Here is a 26,072-nt window from a genome sequence, read left to right as displayed (position 1 = left end):
GCAGTTCTATCGATGAAAAATAAGTCGCGCCGTGTATGCAGTATAATGCGTCGTCTATTTGTGGCAGTGGGTAGACATCCTTTTTTGTTATTTGGTGTAGCTGGCGGTAATCTGGGCAGAATCGCCAGGCGTTGTCCTTTTTTGCCAAGACAGCAAGAGCAGCGCAGGGGCTCGACGATGGTTGAATAATGTCCTCGGTAAGCGTCTTATCAACCTCCTGTTGTATTAGTCGGCGCTCGGCGTGTGACCCACAATATGGCGGTGCATAGGCGGTCAATAGGCGGTGAATAGGCGGTGATAGGCGGTGCATAGGCGGTGTGAATAGGCAGTGCATCGCCAGAACGTATGCGATGCTTAACTAGGGAGGTTTATCCCGAAGGCCGACCGTCAAGATCAAAAATGCTGGATTAAGGTGTGGGCAGATGAAGAAGATCCTCAGTTCGTGCAGGTGTAAGGTCTAGGGCTATCACCTTGGTAATGTTATCGTGCGCTGGAGGTGACGTGGCGGAATGAGAATTGCAGGCGGCGGTAAAGTTGGAGGAAGGCGGAGGATGCGAGAGGGAAGAACGGTCGTACTCATAAGACGGCGACAGTGTGGTTAGAAAGATCCCTTTGCGGAGTACCTGAGGGGAGAAGCCGAAATTCAGGAGCGCAACGTAAGCTTTGTTAGTCGATACGGTTATTACGGTGTGAAGAAACGATACACCGTGCGAAAGTAAGGCACTGACACAGGGAGTGACGACGTAGTCACCGTCCGGTACACATGGGTTGGGAACAGCAGTGATGCAAGTCAGTGCCTGCGGAGATAGACCAACAAAGTCGGCGCAACAGAGCTGGATCGGTACGGTGTCGGTAAGGTCGGTAACATCAGGGAAGTGAAGTTTGGCTACACCAGCCGAGCACTCAATTACAGCTGAGTGGGCAGATAAAAAATCAAGGCCGATGATCACGCCGTAAGGGCGATGGTCAAGTACAAGAAACAATACGGATGTGTACATGCCCAACTCAGCGGGAGTTCCCCCATGAGCGACTCGTAGGACGCGGAAATCAGCAGGAGTGAGCACTTTATTGAGCTGCCTCGGGAGATCAGCGCTCATGACCGAGATGTGTGCGCCGGAGTCAATCAAGGCAGTGAAGGCAGGGCATCAACTTTCACGGCGATTAGGGTCTGATCTGTCGACAAGGTACGAATAGGATTTTCAGGTCGAGAGTCCAATGCAGCGTCGCCTCCCGGAGCTGCAATTGTCAGTTTTCCGGGGATGAGCGTGTAGAACGGTGTGGCGATGAAAAACAACGGCGCAGGGGCGAGCGGGAGCAACGATTGTGCGGCAACGGCGAACGGCTAGAGCGTCTGAGGGATGCAGAAGAGTCATGGTATGACGGGTCATTTGGAGTGTGAAATGGCTGGCGATGGTTGTCATTGTGGCGGTAGGAAAACGTGGTGCGTGAAAACGTGGGCTGACGGTGTTGGCAATAGCGGGAAATATGCCCTATGCCGCTATAATGGAAGCACATGGGCTTGTCGTCTGGTGTTAGTCATTGGACTGGATCTCGCTAGCGTCGGAACGTCAGTGGAAATCGATCAAGAGGGGCAGGGCTAACCGAAGGGCGTGTGATGCAGTACGCGAGATGACTGTCTGCATCTGCTAGTTCTTCGCGAAAAACTGCGTGGATGCGGGAGATCGTCGCTTGCGTAGCCCCCAGAAGGGCGCGCGAAAGAAAATGGCGGTGCAGCCTCAATATCGCGCCGCCCAAGTCAGACAAGGCTATCTACAGTAAAGGATTGAAGGGCCGAATGAGTGTCTTCGCACGACGACGGCGGTGTTGGGAAGCCGCACGAACTCTCCGGCAATGCGACGGCTCTTTGCGTCTTCCAGACGTCTGCACTCATAGATATATTCTTTCTACCGTCGAGTAGTCTTTAAATATGCATCATCGGCGATGCCTTTCAGAATGTGCCTTACTTTTTCAGCCTCGTGTATACTGGCATCAACGCGACAGCAAAGAGCTAGGGCATCAAGGATCTACGTAACGTACGACTAGGTAGATGTCTAAGCCCGACAGGATAGGCCTTTCGCAGCGGTGAACTTGCGACCAGCAAGCTTGCCGAAGAAGTAGAGAAGTTCTCGCTAGCACACATTCCCGCTGATCAACTCTTCGTGTGTGTTATACCACGTGCGTCGTGGACCCTGGTTGTAAAAGAGATTTGCGAGCATGACTATCGGGGCCCATCGGTTGTGCGCAGCGACAGCTTCGTATATGCCATGCCATTCTTCGATGTCGACTTTGTCGGTGCCGTTACCAGAGAAGGCGCAGGGGTTGCGCGGATGAGTTAAGACGACTGACAGTTGAGATGTGAATGCTGACAGCCCGGGTGTGCCGGGTGCTGACGCCTTGCTTAACCCAGCGGCCTTGTCGTCTACAGCATGGTAGGAAGGCCGATGACAAGCCCGTTGCGGAGTTGCGTCTTGTGCAATACCCCACACCTCCACTAAAAATGAAACGGGCAGAGATATAAGGTTAAATGGGACCGCGCATGCTCTGCAGAAGATATGGCCGTCACAACCAGTATGGCCGAACGTTAGAACGCTACGTCTCCTCTTTTGTCTTTTTGGTGATCGTCACGTCTTTGTCCCTCTCGTGGCATCCTGGCAATATATATATATATATATTGTAACAGATACGAAAGGCACGGACAAGAAGAGAAGGAAGAGAAGACGAAGAGAACGAGGAGTTTGAGAGGCCGGGCTGCGCTGCGATCACGCTACGACCATCGTCCATCTCCTGTAAATAAAACCATACCTTCGCAACTCATCGTAACAGTTGTGGTGTAAGGTGCGGGGTAATCGACACCCGAAGACGGAGGCTGAATCACAAGTTCTTCGACGGAGCCATCGCCTTGCTGGACTCCCACCGAATCCACCGGAGTTGAATATGTCCCACGACGCTGACGAACAACGGCCCATTCCAACTGCTGCACCGACCAGTTCCCTTCTACAACTGAGAGATGCGCGTCCCTTCGCCGGAAGATCGGACGAAGACGTCGAGGAATGGCTCATCCATTATAACCGGGTGAGTGCCGCTAAGAAGTGGAACAGCGCTTCTCAGCTTTCGAACGTCGTGTTCTATCTAACGGATACTGCGTTGTTGTGGTTCGACAATCACGAGGAAACGTTCACGACATGGGGAAGGTTTGTTTCGGAATTCAAAGAACGATTCGGCGACTCCGCGACGAAAAAGGAAAGGGCAGAACAGACGCTACTGCAACGTGCGCAAGTGCCAGGCGAAACCTGCACGACCTACATGGAGGCAGTAATAAAACTGTGTAGGATGGTGGACTCTGGAATGTCCGAGGAAGACAAAGTCGGGCACATGCTAAAAGGAATTGCCGAGGATGTTTATAACTTCCTTATCGCAAAAGACAACCTGGCTTCCGTCGCTGACATCATTCGGCACTGTCGTACTTTCGAGCAACTGAAGACAAGGCGCGTCACGCCGAAGTTTGGCAGGCTAGCCAATGTGACCACAGTTGCTAGCGTGGACACCAACCAGCCCCTCGATCTGGCATCAACGATCCGACAAATAGTTCGGGAAGAGCTAAGCTTGCACGCGCAAGTGGCACATCCAGGCACTCATAGCTGCCGCCTATCACTAGATTTCCAGCCTAACGTAGCATCCCTCTCCCCGTAACCTGCGGCGAGAGGCACTGAGGATTATGAACTCGCGCCCCGACAGCAGCCACGTCTCTACAACAGAGGCCCTACCTATGACGCTCGGCCACAACGAGAGCAGCCGCGTTTTCACCCCCGAGGCCCTGTGACTTCTGTCAGGCCACGACAAGAACAGCACCGACGCTATTACCACGACGCGACTTATGCACGATGTAACGGACCTCAGCAAGTAGCAGAGACACGTTATCCACATGACAACGAACTTTCTCGCCGACCGCAGCCGCCTACCATTCGTTTTGAGGAAGACGCTGTGAACCGCGACCCTGCAGTGTGCTACAATTGCGGTTCCACAGGCCATATAGCTCGGTATTGTCGCCAAGGCCGTCAACCACGTAGGACACCACCGATGTTCTCGCCACCCAGAACCCGTACTTCATATGACTTGCGGACGACCGATTTGCCCCCAATGGACCACTTCTTACATGAGACCAGGCGCAGCGATTCGCCAGCATCTGATCGGAGTTTGACGCCACCAAATAACCGCCCCCGTCGCTCTCCGTCCCCTCGGCGCCGTTCTTCCTCACCGCCGCCGGGAAACTAGCATCCGCGGACAGTGGAGGTGTGGTCGCCGGACGGTCTTCGCAAGAAATACCTCTGCCTGTTGTGATGTTCAAAAACAAAGTGAATGTTTCGATTGACGGAATACCGACCATGGCGTTAGTTGATACTGGGGCGACTGTGTCTGTGATGAGCCTCGCTTTCGAAAACCGGCTAGGCCACAAAGTTATGTTTTCTTGGAACGACGGTATTACCTTTCGTGGAGTAGGCGGCGAGTGTCTTCATCCCCTTGGTGTTTGTGCTGTGAGTGTTTTGTTGGCTGGGAAAGTGTTTGTGTCGAATTCCTTGTTCTTTCTCGTTGTTCGCACGACGTTATTCTTGGTATCGATTTTCTTGAACAGTGCGGTGCTTCCGTGGACTGTGGTTGTGGCGAAATCTCATTCAACAAGTTATTTATATCAGCACATTCCGAACAAAGCTTGGGTGGTGAAGACGGGGACACAGACACACTCAGTGTCCTTGATGAAGTGATTGCACCATCGTGGTGCCTGACGCCCGTTCGTGTTTCTACAACTACTGTTCATGCTGATTGTGTTGACCTTGTAGTTAGGCCTCTCCGCGTAAACTGTGCTAAAAAAAATATACTCATGCCCTGCTCTGTCGTGTGCATGACGAGAGGAGTCGCCACATTGTGCGCGCTGAACTGTTCCGCCACGCCGGTTGTCCTTCCTCGCGGTATGAAAATCGCTCTTTTCGATGAAGCCGCATGTAGCTCAATAGCGGCACTAACTGCGGACGTCTCTGCAGCTTGCTCTCCTTGCGATAATCGCCATTCTGAAGAGCTAATGCTTGGCATGATCAGGAAGGCTCTCAGTACATCGGAACGGCAAGCACTGGTACAAGTCCTTGCCAGGCATGAGGCTGCATTCGACTTCACGCATGGAGATGCACCCCTTCATTTACCGTCGTCCCGCGCTCGTCACAGAATAGACACCGGCAAAGCACACCCCATCCGCCAGAAGCCCTACCGAGTGTCGTCGTCCGAGCGCAAAGTTATTGCCGAGCAAGTCAAGGAGATGATGAACAAAGGTGTCGTTCAAGAGTCATCTAGCCCATGGGCAGCCCCAGTAATCCTGGTCCGAAAAAAAGATGGCTTCTGGAGATTCTGCGTGGATTACCGACATCGAAACGCAGTGACGAAGCAGGATGTCTATCCACTACCGCGAATCGACGACGTCATTGATTGCTTACACGCTGCTTCTTACTTTTCGACACTTGATTTGCGATCGGGGTATTGGCAAATACCTATGGACCCTGCCGACAAGAAAAAGACCGCTTTCGTGACTCCAGATGGCCTATTAGAATTTAATGTTATGCCTCTTGGCCTTTGCAATGCTCCTGCCACCTTTGAAAGATTCATGGACACAGTACTACGTGGTCTAAAGTGGGAGATATGCATGTGTTACCTCGATGATGTTGTAATCTTTGGTCGCACGTTTGAAGAACATAACAAACGCCTCAGCCTCGTTCTCGACTCCATTGAGAAAGCTGGACTGGTCCTAAACTCAAAAAAGTGTTGGTTCGGCGAACGTCAAACACTGGTCCTGGGACACTTAGTCGACAAGGATGGCGTCAGACCCGATCCTCGTAAGATTGAAGCAGTGAGCTCCTTCAAGCCACCGCAGTCAGCACGAGAACTTCGCTCATTCATTGGCCTATGTTCGTATTTTTGTCGTTTTGTTCCCCGCTTTGCCGACATCATTTACCCGTTGACAAGTATTTTGCGACAAAATGCATCCTTCCATTGGACACCAGAGTGTGACGAATAATTCTCTCAACTGATGTTTATACTAACGTCAGCACCCCTCTTGAGTCACTTTGATCCATCTTGCCCGACTGAAGTTCACACTGATGCTAGTGGAATCGGGATCGGAGCGGTGCTTGTACAACGTCACAGCGGCGCAGAACATGTTGTCGCATATGCCAGCCGTTGTCTGAGCAAATCTGAACGCAATTATACGGTTACGGAACAGCAATGCCTGGCAGCCGTTTTTGCCGTACAAAAGTTTCGCTGTTATCTTTACGGTAGACCATTCAAGATTATCACCGACCATCATTCTTTATGCTGGCTGGTCGGTTTGCGTGATCCCTCTGGTCGCCTCGCACGTTGGGCGCTGCGCCTCCAGAAATACGACTTTGTGGTATCGTACAAGAGTGGCCGTCGTCACGCTGACGCAGACTGCCTCTCTCGGATTCCTCTTGCGACTACCGAGTGCGATGCTGAGAATTTTGACGACTGTCTCGCTGCTGTTACTCCTACGTTCCCTGACGCGGCAGACTTTGAGCGAGAACAACGGGATGATGTTACCCTTGATCCGCTTTTTGTCGCCGCCCGTACTTCTAAAGGCAGCGGTCGCTTTACTGTCCATGATAAATTGCTGTACAAAACTAATTACTCCGGGCATGGAGCGCGTTTTCTGCTTGTTGTCCCGGAGAGCCTTCGCTCCGACGTTCTACGCGCCATGCATGACGATGTGACATCCGGCCATTTCGGCTTCGTACGCACGCTGCACCGCACGCAGGAGCGCTTTTACTGGCCCAAGATGTACGAAACAACCAAGCGCTATGTCGCTAGTTGTGACACGTGCCAACGTCACAAGCGACCGACCACCGCAGCCCCGGGTCCCCTTCGGTCATTGACACCGCCCAGTACGCCGTTCGAGCAAGTAGGCATTGACCTCTTGGGTCCATTCCCGTTATCCAACAACAAGAACCGCTGGATAATTGTCTGCGCAGACCATGTTACACGGTATGCAGAAACTGCAGCCATACCGTCTTCCACTGCTGCTTGCGTGGCGGTGTTCCTGCTCCGTTCCGTGGTCCTTCGTCATGGCCCGCCACGTGTTATCATCAGCGACCGTGGTCGCCAGTTCACGGCTGATGCCATTGAAGAGTTGCTTCGTTTGTGCACTTCACAGTTTCGTCATTCCACGCCGTATCATCCACAGACCAATGGCCTCGTTGAAAGGACAACCAGAACGCTGACTACCATGCTTGCCATGTACGTCTCCTCCAATCATAAGAACTGGGACGACGTGCTGCATTTCATCACCTATGCGTACAACACGGCGAAGCACGAAGCCACGAATTATAGCCCATTTTATCTCCTGTATGCAAGGTTACCGCGAAGCCCTCTGGACACTTTCTTACCCTTCGTTCTGCGCAGTGATGATTGTGTATCGGAGACTTTGTGTCTCGCCGAAGAAGCGCGTCGAATAGCTCGTATTCGTACTCTGGCCTCGCAAAGTCGTTCGAAAGAGCGATACGACGACCGTCACGTACAAGTATCGCTCCAAAAAGGTGACTTAGTCCTTCTTTGGACACCGCTACGCAAGCGTGGATTGTGCCAAAAGTTCCTGTCACAATATTCAGGCCCATATGTAGTTGCGGACCGCCTGAGCGAACTCACTTACGTCATAGCTCGCCTACTGTGCAATGGTCGGCGATCAAGCAGAACTCAGCTGACTCATATTGCTCGCCTGAAGCCTTTCTACCCTCCTTGCCCATCCTGACTCGCCCCACGGGCTTCGTCTGCTTGCGGGGAAATGTAACAGATACGAAAGGCACGGACAAGAAGAGAAGGATGAGAAGACGAAGAGAACGAGGAGTTTGAGAGGCCGGGCTGCGCTGCGATCACGCTACGACCATCGTCCATCTCCTGTAAATAAAACCATACCTTCGCAACTCATCGTAACAATGTGTGCATATATATATTTATATATATATATATATATATATACAGTATGCGACATATATATATATATATATATATATATATATATATATATATATATATATATATATATATATATATATATATATATATATATATATACATATCGTTTCTTCATTTCATTTATTAAGCACAAGTAATTTCCCCTATGTTGTCGTTGGTGTCAGTGTTTGTTAGCTTCTCATCAAATGACTGTATATATATATATATATATATATATATATATATATATATATATATATATATATATATATATATATAGGGGTTTTCTTCAAAGTTCAACACGCTGGACCCGACGTAAAATACGCAGGAAAGAGACGACGAACTTTTTGGGAGACTTCTTTTTCTTACTTAACGTTTTCGGCTGGTGGACCAGCCTTCGTCAGAGTACAGTAACGCATGGACAACACATACACAGCTTTAAAGGCACCGTATCACGAGCAGAGGGCGCGCTATCTACACTGACTCGACCATACACTGCGCATCATAAATCATTATCATTGCGCATTATAAATGATTGTACATGACACGCATTTTGGAATATACAAAAAAATGAAATGCAGATGTGTTCACGATACAATACATACAAACATGACTCTCAAGTAAGTGCCAGCGGTTACAATGGTTATGTGTAGTGAAAACAAAATGACTTACACGTGCAGATACAAAGGCGTGATGTTTGACACATGGCATCTCTAAGTGCAACCTCGAATTATCTAAAAATGTAATATGTTAAGCGTTCAACTTCGAGCCACAGCGACATACGTCAAAAAAGCCACATGTAAAATAAGAGACAGAAAAAAGCGCTGAAATCATGTCTGTACACTGTGCGGGAAGTGTATATTTGTGCTCAATCTAAAGTTAGACAGGTTAGTTTTCCTTTGTTTTCATTTATTCCAGACGAGACAGTGTTAAATTTGTGAATCAGGTAAGATTCGCGAAGCTCGCGGTCATGGTTGGTGCGGAATGCAGATTCGAGTATTGTTACTTTGAGATTATTAAATGAGTGGCCCGGCATGTTAACATGTTTCGAGAGTGGTAGATTTGGTTGGGATTTGGCATGTGACCTGTGGTTGTTAAAGCGGATCCTGAAAGGTGTTTCAGTCTGCCCTATGTATTGCATGTGGCAAGTGCCGCACTCGAGCAAGTACACTACGTTATATGAATCACAGTTGAAACTGCCTTTAATAGTGAACATGAATTGGCTGGCTGTGCTGGTGGCAGTTAATGTAGGCGTTATATGAGCGCAGACTTTGCAACGTGGTTTATTGCAGCGGCTGCAACCGGTCGGGTTAGAAGTGGCGATTTTTGAAGACGTTAGTATGTCACCTATGTTTTTCGAACGTCTATACACGACACGAGGTGGCTCAGGAAAAATGGCTTTTAACCTGTCGCTTTGGGTAAGAATGTTATAGTGTTTGCGGAGTATGCCTGAGACCTTAGGGTTAGATGCGGAATGTGTGAGTATCAAATTAGTCGACTGGGAGCCACTGGGCTTGTTCCTGCCTTTAAGAAAGTCCATCCGGTCATATCCTGCCGCTCGGTGTATCGCGTCATCGATCATCTTCTCTGGATATTTACGGTTGAGAAGTTTCTTTTTGAGTTCCTGGCAACAAGAATTAAAATCGCCTTCTTCGGAACATATGCGCTTAAAGCGCTGTGCCTGGCTATATGGAATCGCAGTCTTACAATGACGCACGTGGCTGCTTTCAAAATGAAGAAATTGATGATTATCAGTTGGCTTTTTGTAGAGTTTTGTGATTAGGCGTCCATCGGCAATGGTAATCGTCACGTCAAGGAAGTCTACAGATGACGGTGAGTAATGATGCGTGAATTTGATAGCGGGGTGTGCCTGGTTGAATTCCGCAATGAAGTTTAGGAGTTCCGTTTCGCTATGCGTCCAAATACAAAATATATCATCGATGTAGCGCTTAAAGTAGATCGGTTTTAGTCGTACACTATTAAGGAACGCGTCTTCGAGCACTCCCATAAAAACATTCGCATAGTTGGGGCCTATTTTAGTTCCCATCGATGTCCCACTAATTTGTACGTAATGAGAATTATTAAATTCGAAGTTGTTAAACTCGAGAACTAACTTAAGCAGAACCTCGAGGGTTGAGCTATCAATCGGGCTATTACATTGGAGGTGTTCATAGGATTTCAAGACAGCTTGAATGCCATCCCTATGGGGAATATTCGTGTAGAGGGAAGTGACATCCATCGTTACCAGAAGCGAGCCTTCGGGAACGGTTAGATCTATTATGTCATTAAGAAAAGCATTAGTATCCTTAATGAAAGAAGAAAATGTGGCTGGAATAAATTTGATTAGACTGTCGACGTAACGAGAGATGTATTCTGTGACTGTTCTGATGCCGGATACAATGGGACGGCCTGGATTACCTGGTTTGTGTATCTTGGGCAGCAGGTAAAAGCGCCCAGCTATTGGACTAAGTGGGATCAAGGAGCGTGCTGTTTTATCGTCGATCTTCTGCTTCTTCACCAATGCTTTTATGGTCTCCTTAATGATGGAAAGGAATTCGTCGGTAGGATCACAGGGAAGTTCTTTATAAAATGTACCGTCAGATAACTGTCTTACGACTTCTTTGTTGTAATTTTCTTTTGTCATTATCACGACCGAGCCACCCTTGTCTGCCGGTTTAATAACAATATCATCGCGCGTGCTTAGGCTTCTAAGAGCATCGGATTCGCTAGTGGAAAGATTTCTCTGGAATGGGGCGCGTGTCTTGTAGGTGTCGAGCACGTCGCGAGAAACAGCTTTGATATATAGGTCTAGGCATTTGTCCCGTTGTGAGGCAGGCGTCCAGTGTGTCGCGGACGGTATAGCTGGGTGGTCCTGTTTGCTGCTAGCGCGGCCATGAAAATATTCTTTGAGTCTTAAGTTTCGGGAGAAGTTTTCAATGTCTTTCATTAACTGGAATTCGTCGAAGCCCCCGGTGGCTGGACAGAAATTGAGGCCTTTTGAAAGAACCCTTTCTTCCGTAGGCAGAAGCGCAACATGGGAAAGGTTAACTATGGTAGTGCCCGGGTTGGTTGTCTCCGGCAATGCTTTAGCAACTGGGATTACAGAAGTTGCCGAACAGGTTTGTTTGGTAGAGTATGTTATCGCCGGGACATTGTCCCGTAGCAGTTTCCGACTTTTTATTTTGGTTAACGCGTTCACCTTTCTTTCTTCGTAAACATTCAGCAAATGTACTTCATGCGAGGCAAGTTGGCCAACCAAGGTTTTTTCTACATTTAAAAGTGAACTTGCCGATGATTCATAGTGATTTAAAATAATACGGACTAGCTGGAGTGAAGCATTAGTCAGTACATCTTGCCACTTATGCTTGTTTACGGTCGATAGTTCAGAGGTGGCTGGGTTTACATGAATTCGAAGGCCCCTAGGGATTACTGAAGTATTAACATACTCACTAAGGGTGGACACATGAAGTTCCGCACGAATGCGTTTTTCAGTCACCTTCCGGCACTTCAGAAAACATACGGAAACAGTGCTTAAAGTTGATTTACCAAAGGAGTCTTGTAGTCACTGGTCACTCGGTGCTGGGTTATTTGGAGACTTGCAGCACGGAACCCGGGATGGAACTCTGTCCCTTGACATCGGGGTTTGTGCAGGTGGCTGTGTGGACTCTTTTGACGCGTGGTCGCACCAGAACGACGAGGCACCCAGAAGGCTCTTGGCGCAAAGATGACGGATGTGGCTTGCTATCAGGCTAACTCCTTCGAAGCTGGGATGTAGCCCATCGGCAGCAAGCACTCGGTGGGGGGATAACCATTGAAAACCGTGGTCGATGAAAAATACTGTTTTCGATCGATGACACAGGCCGCGAAGCATTCTGTTGAACCTGCACGCTTCCGCATTGCATCGTCGTACAAAGCCTAAATTTTTACCGCCATAACGGCGATTTAGGCTTCTTGGCAAAATAAGGCTTACGTAGATTCGAGATACTTTCGGTAGTTCTATCCGGATGTGGTCAATTAACGTGCGGTATTTCTGGAACACTGTTGCGGCACTCGAACAAGAAAGGTCGTTGGTACCGACATGCAGTACAAGAGTCCTTGCGGTGTCAGGTACGAAGTCTAGCAGGGAGCGCACGTCCTCGACACGCGCGCCAGATTGCGTTATGAACGCAGGCGTACCCATCTGATGTGGATTAAAGTACTGGTATACGTACTTTAGTTGTGAATCACCGATGACCGCTGTTTCGGTGGCAGTCTTCGGATACTTCCAGAAAGTCGTCTTTGCATGGTCCATAGCGGTAAATATAGGGGTTTTCTTCAAAGTTCAGCACGCTGGACCCGACGTAAAATACGCAGGAAAGAGACGACGAACTTTTTGGGAGACTTCCTTTTCTTACTTAACGTTTTCGGCTGGTGGACAAGCCTTCGTCAGAGTACAGTGAGTCAGAGTACAGTACTGTACTCTGACGAAGGCTTGTCCACCAGCCGAAAACGTTAAGTAAGAAAAAGAAGTCTCCCAAAAAGTTCGTCGTCTCTTTCCTGCGTATTTTACGTCGGGTCCAGCGTGCTGAACTTTGAAGAAAACCCCTATATTTACCGCTATGGACCTTGCAAAGACGACTTTCTGGAAGTATCCGAAGACTGCCACCGAAACAGCGGTCATCGGTGATTCACAACTAAAGTACGTATACCAGTACTTTAATCCACATCAGATGGGTACGCCTGCGTTCATAACGCAATCTGGCGCGCGTGTCGAGGACGTGCGCTCCCTGCTAGACTTCGTACCTGACACCGCAAGGACTCTTGTACTGCATGTCGGTACCAACGACCTTTCTTGTTCGAGTGCCGCAACAGTGTTCCAGAAATACCGCACGTTAATTGACCACATCCGGATAGAACTACCGAAAGTATCTCGAATCTACGTAAGCCTTATTTTGCCAAGAAGCCTAAATCGCCGTTATGGCGGTAAAAATTTAGGCTTTGTACGACGATGCAATGCGGAAGCGTGCAGGTTCAACAGAATGCTTCGCGGCCTGTGTCATCGATCGAAAACAGTATTTTTCATCGACCACGGTTTTCAATGGTTATCCCCCCACCGAGTGCTTGCTGCCGATGGGCTACATCCCAGCTTCGAAGGAGTTAGCCTGATAGCAAGCCACATCCGTCATCTTTGCGCCAAGAGCTTTCTGGGTGCCTCGTCGTTCTGGTGCGACCACGCGTCAAAAGAGTCCACACAGCCACCTGCACAAACCCCGATGTCAAGGGACAGAGTTCCATCCCGGGTTCCGTGCTGCAAGTCTCCAAATAACCCAGCACCGAGTGACCAGTGACTACAAGACTCCTTTGGTAAATCAACTTTAAGCACTGTTTCCGTATCTTTTCTGAAGTGCCGGAAGGTGACTGAAAAACGCATTCGTGCGGAACTTCATGTGTCCACCCTTAGTGAGTATGTTAATACTTCAGTAATCCCTAGGGGCCTTCGAATTCATGTAAACCCAGCCACCTCTGAACTATCGACCGTAAACAAGCATAAGTGGCAAGATGTACTGACTAATGCTTCACTCCAGCTAGTCCGTATTATTTTAAATCACTATGAATCATCGGCAAGTTCACTTTTAAATGTAGAAAAAACCTTGGTTGGCCAACTTGCCTCGCATGAAGTACATTTGCTGAATGTTTACGAAGAAAGAAAGGTGAACGCGTTAACCAAAATAAAAAGTCGGAAACTGCTACGGGACAATGTCCCGGCGATAACATACTCTACCAAACAAACCTGTTCGGCAACTTCTGTAATCCCAGTTGCTAAAGCATTGCCGGAGACAACCAACCCGGGCACTACCATAGTTAACCTTTCCCATGTTGCGCTTCTGCCTACGGAAGAAAGGGTTCTTTCAAAAGGCCTCAATTTCTGTCCAGCCACCGGGGGCTTCGACGAATTCCAGTTAATGAAAGACATTGAAAACTTCTCCCGAAACTTAAGACTCAAAGAATATTTTCATGGCCGCGCTAGCAGCAAACAGGACCACCCAGCTATACCGTCCGCGACACACTGGACGCCTGCCTCACAACGGGACAAATGCCTAGACCTATATATCAAAGCTGTTTCTCGCGACGTGCTCGACACCTACAAGACACGCGCCCCATTCCAGAGAAATCTTTCCACTAGCGAATCCGATGCTCTTAGAAGCCTAAGCACGCGCGATGATATTGTTATTAAACCGGCAGACAAGGGTGGCTCGGTCGTGATAATGACAAAAGAAAATTACAACAAAGAAGTCGTAAGACAGTTATCTGACGGTACATTTTATAAAGAACTTCCCTGTGATCCTACCGACGAATTCCTTTCCATCATTAAGGAGACCATAAAAGCATTGGTGAAGAAGCAGAAGATCGACGATAAAACAGCACGCTCCTTGATCCCACTTAGTCCAATAGCTGGGCGCTTTTACCTGCTGCCCAAGATACACAAACCAGGTAATCCAGGCCGTCCCATTGTATCCGGCATCAGAACAGTCACAGAATACATCTCTCGTTACGTCGACAGTCTAATCAAATTTATTCCAGCCACATTTTCTTCTTTCATTAAGGATACTAATGCTTTTCTTAATGACATAATAGATCTAACCGTTCCCGAAGGCTCGCTTCTGGTAACGATGGATGTCACTTCCCTCTACACGAATATTCCCCATAGGGATGGCATTCAAGCTGTCTTGAAATCCTATGAACACCTCCAATGTAATAGCCCGATTGATAGCTCAACCCTCGAGGTTCTGCTTAAGTTAGTTCTCGAGTTTAACAACTTCGAATTTAATAATTCTCATTACGTACAAATTAGTGGGACATCGATGGGAACTAAAATAGGCCCCAACTATGCGAATGTTTTTATGGGAGTGCTCGAAGACGCGTTCCTTAATAGTGTACGACTAAAACCGATCTACTTTAAGCGCTACATCGATGATATATTTTGTATTTGGACGCATAGCGAAACGGAACTCCTAAACTTCATTGCGGAATTCAACCAGGCACACCCCGCTATCAAATTCACGCATCATTACTCACCGTCATCTGTAGACTTCCTTGACGTGACGATTACCATTGCCGATGGACGCCTAATCACAAAACTCTACAAAAAGCCAACTGATAATCATCAATTTCTTCATTTTGAAAGCAGCCACGTGCGTCATTGTAAGACTGCGATTCCATATAGCCAGGCACAGCGCTTTAAGCGCATATGTTCCGAAGAAGGCGATTTTAATTCTTGTTGCCAGGAACTCAAAAAGAAACTTCTCAACCGTAAATATCCAGAGAAGATGATCGATGACGCGATACACCGAGCGGCAGGATATGACCGGATGGACTTTCTTAAAGGCAGGAACAAGCCCAGTGGCTCCCAGTCGACTAATTTGATACTCACACATTCCGCATCTAACCCTAAGGTCTCAGGCATACTCCGCAAACACTATAACATTCTTACCCAAAGCGACAGGTTAAAAGCCATTTTTCCTGAGCCACCTCGTGTCGTGTATAGACGTTCGAAAAACATAGGTGACATACTAACGTCTTCAAAAATCGCCACTTCTAACCCGACCGGTTGCAGCCGCTGCAATAAACCACGTTGCAAAGTCTGCGCTCATATAACGCCTACATTAACTGCCACCAGCACAGCCAGCCAATTCATGTTCACTATTAAAGGCAGTTTCAACTGTGATTCATATAACGTAGTGTACTTGCTCGAGTGCGGCACTTGCCACATGCAATACATAGGGCAGACTGAAACACCTTTCAGGATCCGCTTTAACAACCACAGGTCACATGCCAAATCCCAACCAAATCTACCACTCTCGAAACATGTTAACATGCCGGGCCACTCATTTAATAATCTCAAAGTAACAATACTCGAATCTGCATTCCGCACCAACCATGACCGCGAGCTTCGCGAATCTTACCTGATTCACAAATTTAACACTGTCTCGTCTGGAATAAATGAAAACAAAGGAAAACTAACCTGTCTAACTTTAGATTGAGCACAAATATACACTTCCCGCACAGTGTACAGACATGATTTCAGCGCTTTTTTCTGTCTCTTATTTTACATGTGGCTTTTTTGACGTATGTCGCTGTGGCTCGAAGTTGAACGCTTAACATATTACATTTTTAGATAATTCGAGGTTGCACTTAGAGATGCCATGTGTCAAACATCACGCCTTTGTATCTGCACGTGTAAGTCATTTTGTTTTCACTACACATAACCATTGTAACCGCTGGCACTTACTTGAGAGTCATGTTTGTATGTATTGTATCGTGAACACATCTGCATTTCATTTTTTTGTATATTCCAAAATGCGTGTCATGTACAATCATTTATAATGCGCAATGATAATGATTTATGATGCGCAGTGTATGGTCGAGTCAGTGTAGATAGCGCGCCCTCTGCTCGTGATACGGTGCCTTTAAAGCTGTGTATGTGTTGTCCATGCGTTACTGTACTCTGACGAAGGCTGGTCCACCAGCCGAAAACGTTAAGTAAGAAAAAGAAGTCTCCCAAGAAGTTCGTCGTCTCTTTCCTGCGTATATATATATATATATATATATATATATATATATATATATATATATATATATATATATACCTTTATACCCTTACGGCCACATGGCATTACAGAAGGAAGGGGTTACAAAGTAGTCGAGTAAATAAAACAAACAAATAAGTGCAGTGAGTTTTGGTAATGCATAAATTATCCTTGATACGCAATGTTAGCTAATTATTTTGGGACAATGTTTGTTATCGGTGATGGCTGCGATACTTCAGGGAAGTTAGTTGCATTGCGGAGATGTACGGGGAATGAAAGGCTGACAGAGACTTCGTGTAACATGAATCGATTCCTACCTTACTGTGATGATCGACGCGGTTTGAAATATACTTCGGCCGCAGTATGAAGTCGTCGTGAAGTCGTGTGATGGGATTTTTTTGTAGAATAGCGAAAGATGGGCGACCTTATGGTGTTTACCTAGTAGAAAAAGTGATGGTTAGTTTTTACTTAGGTAATATTCTCAGTACAGTTATAATCAGAAAGAATCAAACGAGCACAGATATTTTTTTGCAAGCGGAAGTGAAATAATAAGATTAAAACAACTGGGTTTCCATATGGCAGATGCATATTCAAGTTTACAGCGTGATACGGTGTTGCAAGTTTCTTAAGTGTTTACGTAGGTGGCGCTTTTTAATATGGCGCCGTCAGTACACGAGCATACGTTTAACATTGGTAATGACATACTCTACATTAATGATCCAATTTAGGAAGGAGAAGGGAGGGGGTTAAGCGAGGGGCTCGATTTTTAATCACCATATTGACACGTGTACTTGTCTTTATGGGGCGACACGTTTCATCGCCTAACAAATGTTATCGCACGGCGCAGGACGCGCCTGCATGGATCGGAAGTTTCTGGAATGTTATCGATGGTTCCATCCGCTGTCTGTGATCGAACCTTGTGTAAACTGATTGCATGTGTGCCCGACGCGAATAACGTAGAACTTTGTGGAAGACACGCGGGTCCCAGCGATCAGTCTGGCACATTCGAGGATTCGACGAGGGGCATGACGGTGCTGAAAGGATGGGACGCTTACCGTTGCTGTTTTTCCAGATTACGTTCCTCGGTGCCTTATCTCCGCGGGTTCTCGAACCTTGGCGGCGCTGTTCTGATCAAGCATTTCTGTCCCGGTTTCCAAAAGTGCAAGGATGGCCAAGTTTGGTTCCTTCTTCTACTGGTGGCTGGCAACATGGTTCCTTCACTGACGCCCTCGCAAGCTATAAAGCGGGATATAAAGGCCAGCAAGGCACCACTTCAGTTAGACATGACGCCGCTGAATGGATGGGACGCTTACCGTTGCTGTTTTTCCAGGTTGGTTACTTCAAAGATGCATCCTGTATAAAATGCAGCCATTACTGCCTTGTTGCGGTGTCGTGCCCGACCGAATCTTATGATAAGATGCGGCGTCTGCTGCTGTTCTTTGCATTCTTGTGCAAAAACTATGCATGTCTGTTGTTGTTGCTTTCGGGTGATATTGAATCAAATCTCGGCCCTACCATCGAACAAACACTTGAAATTGTCCTTGAAACTGTGCGTTTGGCTAGAAGTGGGTCAGAATACATTAATCGGTGAAATTAAGAGGTTGAGCGAAAAGCGAGATGCTACCGATAAAGAAATTAAAAGCTTGACCGGGAGAGTGGTCACTTCGGAGGCAAAGCTTGTTTCACATGCCACCTCATTGTCTAACAGCTCCGATCATGCTACTGGCTCGTTTGCCAATCAACTTCTGGCAGTAGCGTCAAGGTGTGACGAAGCTGAGAACAGTATGCGACGGTGCAATCTGTTGTTCGTTGGAATTCCCGACGAGGATAAAGAGAGTTGGTCGACTACGGAAAGAAAAATTATTGCCCTATGCTCAGATAAGTTGGAAATCACAACTGCCGGTTCTCAGTTCGAACGTGTGCACCGCCTGGGAAAATTTGCTTCAAATAAATCTAGACCAGCAATTGCCAAGTTTACGTTCTTTAAGGATAAGCAGGAAATTCTCACTAGTGCACATAAGCTGAAAAATACTGGGATCTCTATTAGAGAAGATTTTCCGCTAGCTACTCGACAGGCAGGTAAGAAATTGCTCCAATTTGCCAGAGAACGTAATTGTCCTTACAAACTAAATGTCGACAAACTTCGTATCGATACTACCACATATATTTACGACAGCTGTTCTGATTTCCTAGTACCTGCTCGATAGCTAATTGCCGATGTGCGCAGTGCTAAAATCCAGCGGCTATCAACTACACGTGCACCTTCACTTTCAGTATCATCCGCAGTCTGTTGCCAAAACGTGTCCCGCTTGAATCATATCTTGAAGATAGCATGTCTGATATTGTATTGCTAACCGAGACCTGGCTTAATGCAGATGTAGGTGACTCCGAGTTATTTCATACTTCTAATCAGTATGCCATTTATCGCCATGATCGTTCACATAAGAAGGGGGGCGGCGTGTTGGCGGCCATCAATAAAACTATTCCTTCTTTTCTCGTTGAAACTCACACTGCTCTTGAGGTAGTTTGGGTGGCTTGTCCTACATTATACGGGAAGTTACTGATGGGCGTTTATTATCGCCCACCTGCCGCTGACCGCTTGTTCGTGTCCGATCTTCATAAAAGTATTACGAGGGCCCTTGAACAGTTTCCCACTAATAAAATCTACCTATTTGGGGATTTTAATTTTCCTGATAATAAATGGGCTCGCTTGTCTTCATCGAGCATTGATTCAGGTGATTTTATTGAGCTGTGTTTAGAGTTCAATCTTACGCAAGTTGTTTCTGAGCCTACCCGCGGTACTAACATATTAGATGTTATTCTCGGAACAGAGCCACATGGCATAAGCCCTATCATGCATCTTGATGGCTTTAGTGACCATAACCTACTGCAGTTCTCAATTTATATTCCACTGAAATTCGCTGGTGCTGAACGTAAGATTATCAGGGATTATAGCAAAGAAAATTAAGAACAAATGAACAGTGAACTTGTGGTTTTCTTTCAGAAAACGTTTCTTCCATCATTTACAAATAATTCTGCTCAAGCGGATTGGAATTCATTTGGAAATATTATGTTACTCCTAGTCTACAAATATGTGCCACTACTCACTATATCTAATGACAAACGTAACCCATGGTTTAATAAATCACTTAGATCACTCCGAAATAAAAAGAAAAGGTTATACACTTCTGCTAAACAGCTATTATGTCCCCTCGACATAGTCTAAATATAAGGATTGTTTAAAATATTACTGCCTGGCAATATGTGAAGCAAAAAGAAGTATTTTTCCAAAGCTCTGTCCTCCCTTCTACACACTAACCCTAGAAAGTTTTGACAAGCTATCTCTCCTGATCGTGACAGTAATACAGTAACATTACATGACGCTGACAATGTTTCTGTCCCTGCATCTGAGTGTGCTTCAACTTTCAATTCGTTCTTTAGCTCTGTGTTCACCAATGAAGACTGTTCCTCCGCTCCCTGCGTCTCCGACCTTCATTATCGCTCCATGTCCCCTATAAGTGTTGAAGGCATTTCAAAACTAATATGTGATCTAAAGGTGTCTACATCATGTGGCATTGACAATATTAATTCTTAAATTCTAAAGAACACGTGAGCAATAACCAGTCATATTTTGTACTACATCTTTCATCTAATAACTTTTTCTTTCAAAATCAACATGGTTTCCGTAAAGCGTTGTCTTGTGACACCCAACTATAGGAATTTACGGCAGATTTACCTTATGGCATGAATAACAGCAAAATTATGGATTGCATCTTTCTCGACTATGCAAAAGCCTTTCACAGATTTGCTCACTGTCGGCTGATAAATTAACTGCTGTTAGGATTGACTCATTTCCATTATCCTGGCTTCGCAATTTCTTATCTAATCGGCACCAGTTCGTATGTGGTAATAACTTTAGCTCCTCCACGTCTGTTGTAACGTCAGGTGTACCCCAGGGTAGTGTGCTAGGCCCTCTTCTTTTCCTAATTTTTATAAATGATTTACCGAGCAACAGTTGCTCCTGCATACGACTTTTTGCGGATGATTGCGTCATTTACAGAACGATTAACTGTCATGATGACCACCTAAATTTGCAAAATGACTTTCACCTATTTAATCAGTGGTGCGACCATTGGCAAATGACACTTAACACATGTAAGTGTTGCGTTCTTTCCTTCACTCGTACGAAATCATATCCCAAGTTTCCTTACAAAATCTGCTTGTCGGAAGTTCCCCGTGACTCTACTTACAAATATCTTGGCGTTTATTTTTGTACTAATCTAGCCTGGAGCTTTCACATCGAGAAGATATGCGCTAAAGCTAACAAAAATTTAGGGTTTTTACGTTGTCATCTGCACCTCTCGCCATCTACCATCCGTAGGCCTACCAAACTTTTGTACGCCCTCAACTTGAATATGCTTCATCGATCTGGTCTCCCCATCAACAATACCTAATCGATAAATTGGAATCCATCCAATATCGTGCTGCCCGCTTTATAACTTCTAACTACAGCCGTCAACCTAGCATTACCAAAATTAAACGTGATGTTAACCTGCCGGACTTGGATTTCCGCCGCTATGTTGCTCTCCTATGCCTCTTTCATAAATACTACTATAACTCCTGGTCCAGCCGCTTGTCCCTTGAAACTCCTTCTCGCACATCTACTCGACTTCATAATCATCTCAGTTTCAGGCGTACTTTTGGCCGCACACAGTCATTCAATAACTCTGCATTACCGCGCGCCCTCGCACTATGGAATAGACTTCCAAATAATATGGTCTCAATTAAAGATCCTGCCAAATTTCGTGAACATTTGGAACGTTACACGTTCACTTGACTTTGCTGTACGACTTTGTATTGTATTCGCCTTTGTATTGCTTTTGGACTTTGTTTTCCATTGTATTTCTCTGAATTTGTATGTATTTTTTCCAATGTTTAACAGTGTTCCTTTTTTTCCAATGTACAAACCTATTTGTTTCTCTTACTATGTAGTTCCCTTCTTTGCGTTAAATATTTGTCATTTTCTGTAACCCCCCCTACTCAATGCTCCTCCGAGCCTGTAGGGTACACTGAATAAATAAATTGATGTATAAAAGCCGAAGCGCATCACCCGTTGATCAGATTTTCGACGATCGCCGACCGCGTTCGTCGCTATAATTGTAGCCTGTTTTGTGGGCACAGGTTCGCCCAAAAAAGTTAGTTTTGTCGTTCATACTATTGCTACTGTGTTCTTAAATGTCACTACCACGTGAAATCTGGTGGAGTTGCTTTACGTTCATGTACCGGACGCCTCCGACAAGCCGTTATCCAAGCCCGGACCGAAAAGACAACACCAACGTCGTCCCGGAACACTGAACAAGCCTCCGGCTACAGCAGCTGCCCCTGGAACACGGTCTTCTACCAGATATGACCAAGAAGAGAGTCCAAGAAGATCGTCCAGAGACGACTTCCTGCACGAACGTCCAGCAGCCGAGGTAACCATCGACGTTCCGCGGTTCGACATTTGAGGACCCGGAAAGGTGGCTGGAGACGTATGAGAGGATCACTACGTTTTACAGCTGAGAGCGTGACGACAAGCTGCGAAATGTCTATTTCGCATTGGAGAACGCCGCCTAGACGTGGTTCGAAAATAGAGAAGCCAGCTTGACGACGTGGGACCTGTTCCGAAGCGGCTTCCTGCAAACATTTACAAGCGTCGTGCGAAAAGAGCGAGCCCAAGCTCTACTGGAGACCAGAGCGCAAGTGCCGAATGAGACGATCGCGATCTTCATTGGGGATATGAGCCGTCTGTTCCACCAAGCCGACCCGGAAATGTCCGAGGAGAAGAAAGTCCGCCTAATGATGCGTAGTGTAAGGGAGGAACTTTTCACCGGAATGGTAAGAAGCCCACCGAAGACGGTCGACGTGTATCTTCGCGGGGCCACCAGCATCGAGAAGACACTCGAGATGCGAAACCGGCACTTCGACCGCCGCACAAAGCCAACAAGCTACGCCGGAGTTCAATAACCGGCCACCGACGACCTGCGCGAGACCATCAAGGCAGTCGTACGAAATGAGCTTTAAAAGATCCTCCCTTCATCGCAACCTCAAGTGGCCTCGATCGCCAAAATTGTCAAAAAAGTTCAGTGATCACTCGAAGTGCCCGAGGTGCAACCACAAACATCGCAGCCCCAGCCAGAAGCGATGACCTACGCCGCCGTCGCCCGCCGTCAAGGTCCCCCTCCACGACCGCGCCAGGGCCCTTTAACGCCGCAATTCCGTCGACCACCACCACCGCGCCAGCATGCCCACCCGTCACCCAGCTCAGCTACCCGAGGAAGACAGGCGTTTGGCGCGCTCCTGACCACCGGCCACTCTGCTGCCACTGCGGAGAAGCGGGTCACGTCTACCGACTATGCCCATACCGGTAGATGGGACTGCGAGCTTTCGCCGACAACGCTCTGCGCCCGCAGCAAGGTGAACGCCCTCGCGATATCGCCGACTACCTCGCCGCTACTCAGTGGAGCTCTCGACGACCGTCGCGTTAACCATCACCAGGCCGCTACCTGTCGCCGCAGCGCCGACCATACACTGGCCCAGCCCGCGGCCGGTCAGCAAGCCGATATCCCGAAAACTAAACGCAGCAACCGATGGAGGTGCGGTTGCTGTTCGTCGAAATGACGAAGATCCTCCGCCGCCGACGAAGACGCCGTAGAAACTACCTCGACGACATAGTGACACGGTGCCGTCCCGACGAAGTTTGGAAGCAAAGAACACACTGACGAAAGGCGACCTAACGACGCCTACGTTCCAGCTTCAGTTCAACACGACGCAGCCGTGATCCGATGCCAAGACATAACTGCAACGCCAGACAAAGAACCACCGACCTCGACGTGCTTCTCGACGGCCACGCAGTTACCGCCTTAGTGGACGCATGGGCCGATCACTCCGTAATGAGTGGACACATCGCCACCCAGTTGAGGAAAGTTAAAACTGCATGGGAAGGTCCTCAGTTTCGGACAGCTAGAGGACACCTCACAACGCCGACTGGAATGTGCACGGCAAGAATTACCATTCACGACCGGACTTACCCTGCCACCTTCGTTATCGTCCAGCAGTGTTCCCGAGATGTCATTCTCGGCATGGAGTTCCTGATCCAGCACAGCACAATCATCGACCTGAAGTCTAGGTCAATAACACTGTCGGAAGATCATGCAACACCGCCGGAGAGCCTTCCTAGTCAATGCGCCTTGAGTGTGCTCGAAGATCAGGTGAGCATCCTGCCTCACTCAGGCATTGTTATTTCGGTCGGCACCGATACACCCGCTGACGTAGAAGGCGTCATCTAAGGCGACCAATGTCTACTGCTCGACCGTAAAATTCGCGTCGCAAGAGAGATCGCTCCACTGTACGTAGGAAACAGGAAACTGTTGCTGACAAACTTCAGCCAGGAGTTCAAGCGTAGCAACAAGGGCACGACGATTGCATACATCGAGGAAATTCTGGAAAACAGCAATGCGTTTTTTCTCTCGGATTCTGCCGCATCTACCCCGACGACCCTAGTTCCCGAGCAAGACTTCGATATAGATTCATTTCTACCCGTGATTAAGCAACAACAGCTCAGAAGTCTGCGTCGACGATACAGAATGCTTTTCGACGTCATCAAGCAAAAGACGAACCCCAGTCGCAAAGCATCGCATAATAAACGAAGAGTACACTCGAGCTCTCCGCCAGAGCCCTTACCGACTTTCGACACGAGAACGTGAAGCTATAAGGCACCAAGTCGACGAAAACCTGCGCGACAACATCATTCTGCCGTCCAAAAGCCCATGAGCATCTCCTGTAGTCTCGGTGAAGAAAAAGGACGGTACCATACGTTTCTGCGTCGATTATCGTCGTCTGAGCAAGATCACGAAGGGCCGTTGTGATGACCCTAATATGGGGCAAAGGTTCGTGTGCTCAATGGTTCGGTTAGTTCTCTTAGGCGGAGCCTCCGAAAACCCAATTGAGGACAAAGCCGTTGGTTTGAACACATACACAAAGACTTTTAATCAAACAAAAGAAAGCTTAGAATAAGTAGAAGCAAATAGAAAACAGAAAACAAACATTCAAACAGGCATAATCGCGGATAGAAACACAGATGGGGCTTGCATGCGGTTAACGAGTACGCAAGTCCGGGCTTGCCACGAGAGCGGGGACGCGTCACAGTCTCGACGCGGCGACGCGGCGACAAGATAGCGAAAGGAGTGGCGCCGGTCTCACCATAGGTCGCGGTACAAGCTGATCGACCGGGCGAGCGGCATGAGCGCGCCAGCTCTGGGTAGGCGAGGTAAAGCGGGCGGCTTGCTGGCAGGAGTAGACGGCGGTGGCGTTCTGGCCGGGCAGCTGGATGTAGAGCTCGGGCCCGTAGCTCGACTGCTCTTGCCCTGCCCACGGGCACAGAAGCTCGAACGCCGGCCTCGGGCAGCAGGCGGCACGACAGACGGGGGTGGCGTTCTGGCCGGGCAGCTGGCGTAGAACTCGGGCCCGTAGCCCGACTGTTCTCGTCCTGCCCACTGGCGCAGAAGCTCACCGGCCTTGAGGAGCTGGCGGCACGCTCAGGTAGACGGGCGACGCACAGGAACAGGTTGGCAGGAGGCCCCGGTCGGGTGAAGTCCTGGTGGGCTCGGGTCCGGAACCCGACGGCCCGTCTTCAACGCCCGGTCCGGTGGTTGACCTCCTCCTGTCGTCGCTTCCTGGGACTCTCCTGGCGTCTCCCCGGCGTCTCCCTGCGTGTCCTCGAGTGTCCGCCCTTTCTGCCAGCGCACCACGCTTTTTCTTCTGGTCTGGCCGATTCGGCATTCTCGGATTGGCTGCCTGACTCCCCGTGGTCTTTTCCGATTTGTTGCTTTTCTTGTTTTTGTTGTTTCATGCACCGCGCGTTCTCGTGCCGGACGCTCTTCGGCGTCGATGTTTTCCTCCTTCCACCTCGGCGCGCGTGCACTCAGTGTCGTCTGCTCCTGACCGTCCCGAACACCGCACCGTGTCGCGCACCACACATCACAGCCGTATACCTCCTCCCACGAATAGACGACGCACTGGATCGGCTCTGCAATGCTAAATACTTCACGTCGATGGACCTCAAGTCTGGCTATTGGCAAATAAAAGTCGACGAAAGAGATCGCGAAAAGACCGCCTTCATCACCCCAGACGGCCTCTACGAGCTCAAAGTTATCCCATTCGGACTGTGCTCTGCGCCTGCAACGTTCCAGCGCGTGATGGACACTGCTTTAGCAGGAATGAAGTTGCAGACCTGTTTCGTTTACTTGAATGACATCGTCGTCCTCGCCGGAAATTTCGACAGACACCTCAGGCGGCTTGCGACAATACTAGAGGCCATCAAGTCATCAGGGCTCACTGTGAAGCCGGAAAAGTGCCGCTTCGCTTACGATGAGCTTCTCTCCCTACGCCACGTAATCAGGAAATCTGGTGTCCGCCCAGACCCGCAAAAGACAGCTGTCATCGCACACTTCTCGCAACCGA

This window comes from Dermacentor variabilis, chromosome 3 (assembly GCF_050947875.1).
Source record: "Dermacentor variabilis isolate Ectoservices chromosome 3, ASM5094787v1, whole genome shotgun sequence".
NCBI classification, from domain to species: Eukaryota; Metazoa; Arthropoda; class Arachnida; order Ixodida; family Ixodidae; genus Dermacentor; species Dermacentor variabilis.
The sequence above is the reverse complement of the archived record's forward strand: the minus strand, read 5'-3'. Positions refer to the sequence as shown.